Source organism: Alligator sinensis, unplaced genomic scaffold (genome assembly GCF_000455745.1).
Source record: "Alligator sinensis unplaced genomic scaffold, ASM45574v1 scaffold433_1, whole genome shotgun sequence".
In the NCBI taxonomy this organism is placed as follows: domain Eukaryota; kingdom Metazoa; phylum Chordata; order Crocodylia; family Alligatoridae; genus Alligator; species Alligator sinensis.
The window spans coordinates 154,066-160,576 of NW_005842502.1; positions in this window are offsets into that span (position 1 = coordinate 154,066).

A 6,511-nucleotide genomic window follows, 5' to 3' on the forward strand; every position below is an offset into this window, starting at 1 on the left:
CAGTGGGCCATGGACCATTTCCAATACTATCTGATGGAGAGGGAGTTCAAGCTCATAACAGACCACATGCCCCTACAGTGGTTAAACAGGGCCAAAACTGATAATGTCCAAATAACTAGGTGGTCCCTGGCCCTGCAACCCTTCAAATTCCAAATAGTATACTGCACAGGGGAAAATAATACCATGGTTGATTTCTTACCCAGGTGTGAGGCTGAAGTCAGACTGCCCAATACAGTAAACCAGGCAACAAAGAATTGATGGATACAAGGTAAGGTAACAGGCCATTTTTTGCCCAGGGAACAATTTTGTTTTGGCTCTTTTTGGATGGGGTTTTTTGCGCATTTTTCCAGCCCAGTGCCAGCCTGTCTTGAGTTTTTTAAATGCCAAAATGAGACCAATGGGGGAAGGGCGGGGTTCTTGACCCACTCAAGGCCTATAAATTGTGGGAGCAGTGGTTGGGGTGTGTATACACTGTATCGATGAAAGAGTTTTGAGGTGGATGAGAGACAGCAGCACACCAGAAACAGAAGGACTCAGCCCAACTGAGAGCGTTTCCCCTGGGTGGCACAGGAATGTGAATGCAGTCGTTTGAGGAGAGTACAGGCTAAAGTCAGGTGCAGTGCAACGTGCAGGATGAGAACTGCTTTATTCAGCTGCACACCCAGTGCTCCCCAAGATCCAAATATTGTCACCCTAACATATACATACATTCATACTTACTGTTAGACCCTGACTCCATGTGATGTCCAATGACTAGATAGCAGCAGGTCGGTACACTCACTGGATTAGCAAAACTGTGGTTTATTGCATGACAGCACTCGGGACAGTCAAAACTGGAGACCCAGAGCATTTTTCTCAACAGTCTTTTATTAAACTTAATTAACATATACTCCACCTTGTTTCCTCCCATCTCCTGCCTTTTACCTCCTGTTCTATGATTCCACTCCTGTTTACTGTTTACCTGCTTTGCATACTATGATAACCCCATATGGTACTTTATTTCCCCCCCATACTTTGACTAGTGGTGCCCTTTGTCATTGCTAAACAGTTGCTAAGCGTCTTTGTCTATAGCACATTCAGCACATTCTTGTTGCTTTTGTTTCCCTTTCAAGTACCATTTTCCCGTGCATCTGCCAGCTTAGCACTTTTCATAGCTTCATAGATGTTAGGGCCGGAAGGGACCTCAATAGATCATCGAGTCCGACCCCCTGCATAGGCAGGAAAGTGCTGGGTCTAGATGCCCCCAGCTAGATGCTTATCTAACCTCCTCTTGAAGACCCCCAGGGTAGGGGAGATCACCACCTCCCTTTTATTGTAACTTATTCTCCACTACCCTAGCACTTACACTCTAGGCAAGCAACATTCTCATCAAGGGAGGGACTTTGTGTTCCCCCTCTCTTCCCAAATAACTGGTGAGGCCAGGCTAGATATACTATATACCAGGTACTATTTTTCACTATTCACTATACACTAGATTCATAGATTCATAGAGTCGGAAGGGACCTCAGTGGGCCATCTAGTCTGACCCCCGGCCCCTGGCAGGCAAGAAAAGAGTCACGAACCCTGGGATCATGTGATCCCAGCCAGGTGCCTGTCCAGTCTCCTCTTGAAAACTCCCAAAGATGGGGCAAGCACCACCTCCCTTGGGAGCCCATTTCAGATTCTGGCAACCCTGACCATGAAGAACTTTCTCCTAATGTCCAGCCTAAACCTTCTCTCTAGTAACTTATGGCCATTGTTCATTGTCATTCCAGGGGGTGCCCTGGTGAACAGATTGTCACCTACTTCATGTTGCTCTCCCCTTATGAATTCGTACGCCAACACAAGGTCTCCTCTCAGCCTTCTCTTGGAGAGGCTGAAGAGGTTAAGGTCCCTTAGCCTTTCCTCACAGGGCCTTCCCTGCAGGCCTCTAATCAGGTGAGTGGCCCTTGGACCGTCTCCAGGTTGTCCGCATCCCGCTTGAACTGCGGTATCCAGAACTGGTCACAGTACTCAAGCTGCGGTCTGACCAGTGCTGCATATAGGGGGAGAATCACTTCCCTGGACCTGTTTGTGAAGTACCTACGGATGCACAATAAGGTATGATTGGCTCTGCCAACTGCTTTATCACATGGGTGACTCATGTTCCTCCTGGAGTCAACCATGACTCCAAGATCTTTTTCTGCCTCAGTGGAGCTGAGACGGTCACCCCTTAGCCTGTAGGTTTGATGGCAGTTCTTCCTCCCTAGATGCAGCACCATGCATTTGTCCTTATTGAATTGCATCCTGTTGCTCTCTTCCCACTTCCCCAGCCTGTTTAGGTCAGCCTGGATCTGGTTCCTCCTCTCCAGGGTGTTAGCTGCACCCCATAATATGGTGTCATTCATGAATTTGGACAGGGTGCTTCCCACCCCCTCGTCTAGATCACTGATAAAGATGTTGAAGAGTACCGGCCCCAGAATTGAGCCCCAAGGGACTATACTGCCCACATCTTTCCAGGTTGACACCACCCCATCCACTACCACCCTCTGAGTGTGACCCTTGAGCCAATTTGCTACCCATTCTACTGTGTAATCATCCAAGGCAAATCCCCTCAGTTTATTTATAAGGATGGTATGGGATACCTTGTCAAAGGCCTTCTTGACGCCTAGATAGATAACATCCACCTCAACTCCTGCATCTAAACATTGGGTGGTCTTGTTGTAAAAGGAAACAAGGTTAGTCAGACAGGATCTGCCTGCTAAAAACCCATGTTGGTTACCCCTCTGCATCACATTAGCCAGCGAGCTTCCACAGATGTGCTCCTTTATAATATTTTCTAGGATTTTCCCAGGGATAGAAGTAAGGCTGACTGGTCTATAGTTCCCTGGGTCCTCCTTCCTCCCCTTCTTAAAGATTGGGATGACATTGGCCCTCTTCCAATCCTCTGGGACCTGACCTGAGCACCATGAGTGCTCAGATATCCTTGCTAGTGGTTCGGATCTGACCCCTGCTAATTCCTTCATTACCCATGGGTGGAGTCTCTCCAGCCTTCATGATTTGAATATGTCCAGTCCCTCTAAGTGTCTTTTTACCGTGTTGGCACTGACCGTTGGTCGGCTAATGTTCCCTGTGTTGGTGTCCATGATGTATGTTGAGGGTTTGTCCAGATTCCTATTTAAAAAAACAGAGGCAAAAAACTCATTGAAGAGCTCTACCTTGTCCCTGCTATCCATCACTAAGCCCCCCTGCCCATCCTGTATGGGTCCTATGCTATCCCGCACCCTCTTTTTGCTCTGTCATGGTGCAGGGTCCTGCAGGATGGCCTTGATCTCCCCAAGGCCCCCCTTACCATGCCAAGTTGGCCCAAAGGGCACCCTCGATTCTTGCCCTCCATGTCTTTGATGGTAAAGATATAACAGGAAGGCTGCCTTTACGTCGTCTTGGACATGGTTTTGCTGTACTCTCTGACCCCGTGGGCTCCTGAACCCCTTGTGGGTCCCATTCTACAATGGGTTTTTCAGGGCACCCTAGCTTTATGGGGTATGCATGGCTCCAACCACCCCTTTACCATGCCCCAAGCCTCACAGATGGAACTGACGTTGTTTGGTCTGAGCCTTATTATAATTTGGTCCCCTGGTCCTCCCTGGGCTCTCCACAGCCATGTCTTGCACTGTATCTTCCTTAGCACTTGGGCTGTCTGCAGCCCTGTCTTGCACTGCGCCTTCAGTGGCGCTCAGGCTCTCCACAGCCCTGTCTCGCACTGTGCCTTCACTGGCACTTGGGCTCTCTGCAGCCCTGTCTCGCTCCCTGTCTCACTGGCGCCTGGGCTTTCCACAGCCCTGCAAAGTGTTGCACCCTCTCTGGCACCGGGGTCAGCACACCACAAATGCTGCACCCTCTCTGGCGCCAGGGTCCCCACACTGCCATGGGTCCCCTATGAGGCCTCCTCCTTCCCCTAATAACCTCACCCAAACTACCAGTGTTATACAGCAAACAAAATGAGCCCCTGGGCTATAACATAAAATCAAGCTGCCCAGCTATAACATCATTCAAGCCACACCATGGGTACTCTGTCCCTCACCAGTATCAGAGGCTGTACCTGCAGTCAGGCCTCTCCCCTTTGGATGCTCTGGGAGAGCTCCTTCCCCCTTGGCTTCTGGCAGGAAACTGCCATCCTGGCCTCAGCCCTGGGGTTTATATGTGAGCCAGGCCCTGCCCCTTCTGGTCAGCTGACCGTTGGCAGGTGTCAGCCACTAGCTCACTCTGGTTGCCCTGGTAACCAGCAGCTGGGGGCTCCCCACTCACAGCTAGGGATAGCAGTTTCCACTCTTTAAAGGAACAGGGCACCTAAGTGCTCTGTGACAAGCTCCCAACATACCTAAAGAAGGACTTTTTTATTGTTCTTAATCCCTGACACTAGCCTGACTTCTGGACTTGCCTTGGCTGTCCTGACTGACTCCCTGCAGGTGCGGGCCAAGGAAGTATACTCCTCTTTGCTTCCTACCCCCTGCTTCCATTTCCTGTATACCTTTTTTTTTGCCCTTAAGGTATCTTAGATGCCCCTGGTTAGCCAAAGGGGCTTCCTGGCCCCCTTGCCCCTTTCTTCTGCCATGGGATTGACTCAGTCTGAGCCCAAAGAATGGTTTTCTTGAGGAATGTCTACCCATCCTGGACCCTCAACGCATCCAAGTTCTTAGCTCCTAGCAGCCTGCTAACCAATCCCCTGAGTCTATTAAAGTCAGCTATTTAAAATTTCAGCACCCGTGTCCTGCTGGGTATAATGCTCGCCCCTTGCTGGATAGTGAATTTAATCATTTGGTGATCACTGTCCCCTAAGTTGCCTTGAATCCGCAGGTCCCCCACCAGGTCGTCCCCTGTGGCCAACACCAAGTCGAGCAAGGCATTGCCCCTGGTGGGACACCTTATCTCCTGTGTTAGGTGAAGGTCCTGGATACAGGTTAAGAATCTGCAAGACCAGTTAGATCTAGCTGACTGTTCTTCCCAGCATACGTCTGGGTAGTTCAGGTCCCCCATGACTACCATATCTCTAGACCTTACCACCTCTTCTAGCTGCTTGGAAAATTCCATGTCTAGCTCGTCGTCCTGGTGTGGCGGCCTATAGTAGATCCCTACCACAAGATCCCTTTACACACTATACATCCTTCCTACTACCTACTTAGTCTCAGGGCCTGCCAGCATCCACCTTTTCATATATTCTGATAAAACAACTGTTGCTATAAATAGGCATTCCATATTGACTTCTGTTCTCTAAGTTTATGCCAAATATTAAACAGCCTGATGGGTCTTAGCACCCAAGATGGAGGGGAAAGGCCCTCACTCTACCTGACCTGGGTGCTCTCCTTCCTACTGCCTGCTCGATCTCAGGGCCCATATATACATACAGTCATATATACATGCTAATCGAGCAAAATTCTCATCAATGGACTCTCTCTTCCATCCCTCTCTCAAACATTCTCCTTCCTGATTACTGGCCATGTCTCAGCAAATGAGCAAGCCCTCTACACATTCTCAGGGCCTGATTCTAGTTCAGCTCCCAGCATTGCATACATTCAAAAGCATACATACATACATAAGTGATTTCCTCCCCCTTCCCCACTGCCTGGTGGCTCTTAGCACCCAAGGCCTTCCCTATTCCCCACTGCCTTCTGGCTCTTAGCACCTGAGGCCTTCCCTCTTCCCCACTGTCTGGTGGATCTTAGCACCCAGGGTGATGCTTGGGCAAAGGCCCTTCCTCCCTCTTCCCTGCTACCTGGTGGATCTTAGCACCTGAGGCCTTCCCTCTTGGGCAAATGTACTCTCTCTTCCCCCTCTCTTCACAAATGCATACATTTGCTGAGCCTACTACTGAGCTTCCCTTATTGAGGGCATTTTTATTGACATCAATACCTATCACCATAAGCAATTTCAGTTAACATTTCAATTCAGTGCATTGCCCAGGGGCACAACAACAGGGGAGCTATAGATCCTCCCCTAAGGGGACCCCAGGATGGGGGCTAAACACCTGTGGGAAAAACCCCCCCAAAACAAAAACTACTTACCGGCCACAGGATGCCAGATGCCAGAGAAACAAAGAGTGGAGCCTGTGTGGTTCACTAGCCTTGCTTATATACAGCTGGAGCCAGTGGGTGATGTCAGGAGCAATCCCTGCCCAGTGAAGATAAAAGGAAGTGCTGAATGAGAAACAGGGAGAGCAGGAGAGGCAACAGAGGTTGTGGAGGCTCTCTTCACTGGTGGCAGGTGGCCCCGGTGCAAAGAGGCAGATTATGCTTGGGGAGAGGCACCCCAAGTGACAGTGAATACACCCCACACCAGGCACGAGCAGTACTGGCATCCAGGGGATGACCTTGCTCCCAGAGGAGCTATAGTAAACCTGGAGATGGTGGAAGCTTCCCACTCCAGGTTCACACAGGTATGAAGCCAAGGAGGGAGGATGACCCGTGGAAGGACAGAAGATACCCCGGCAAAAGCAAAGAGTGGAGCAGTACCGGGGGACACCACCTGGCTCAGGTTCTAGGGCTGAGAGAGGGAA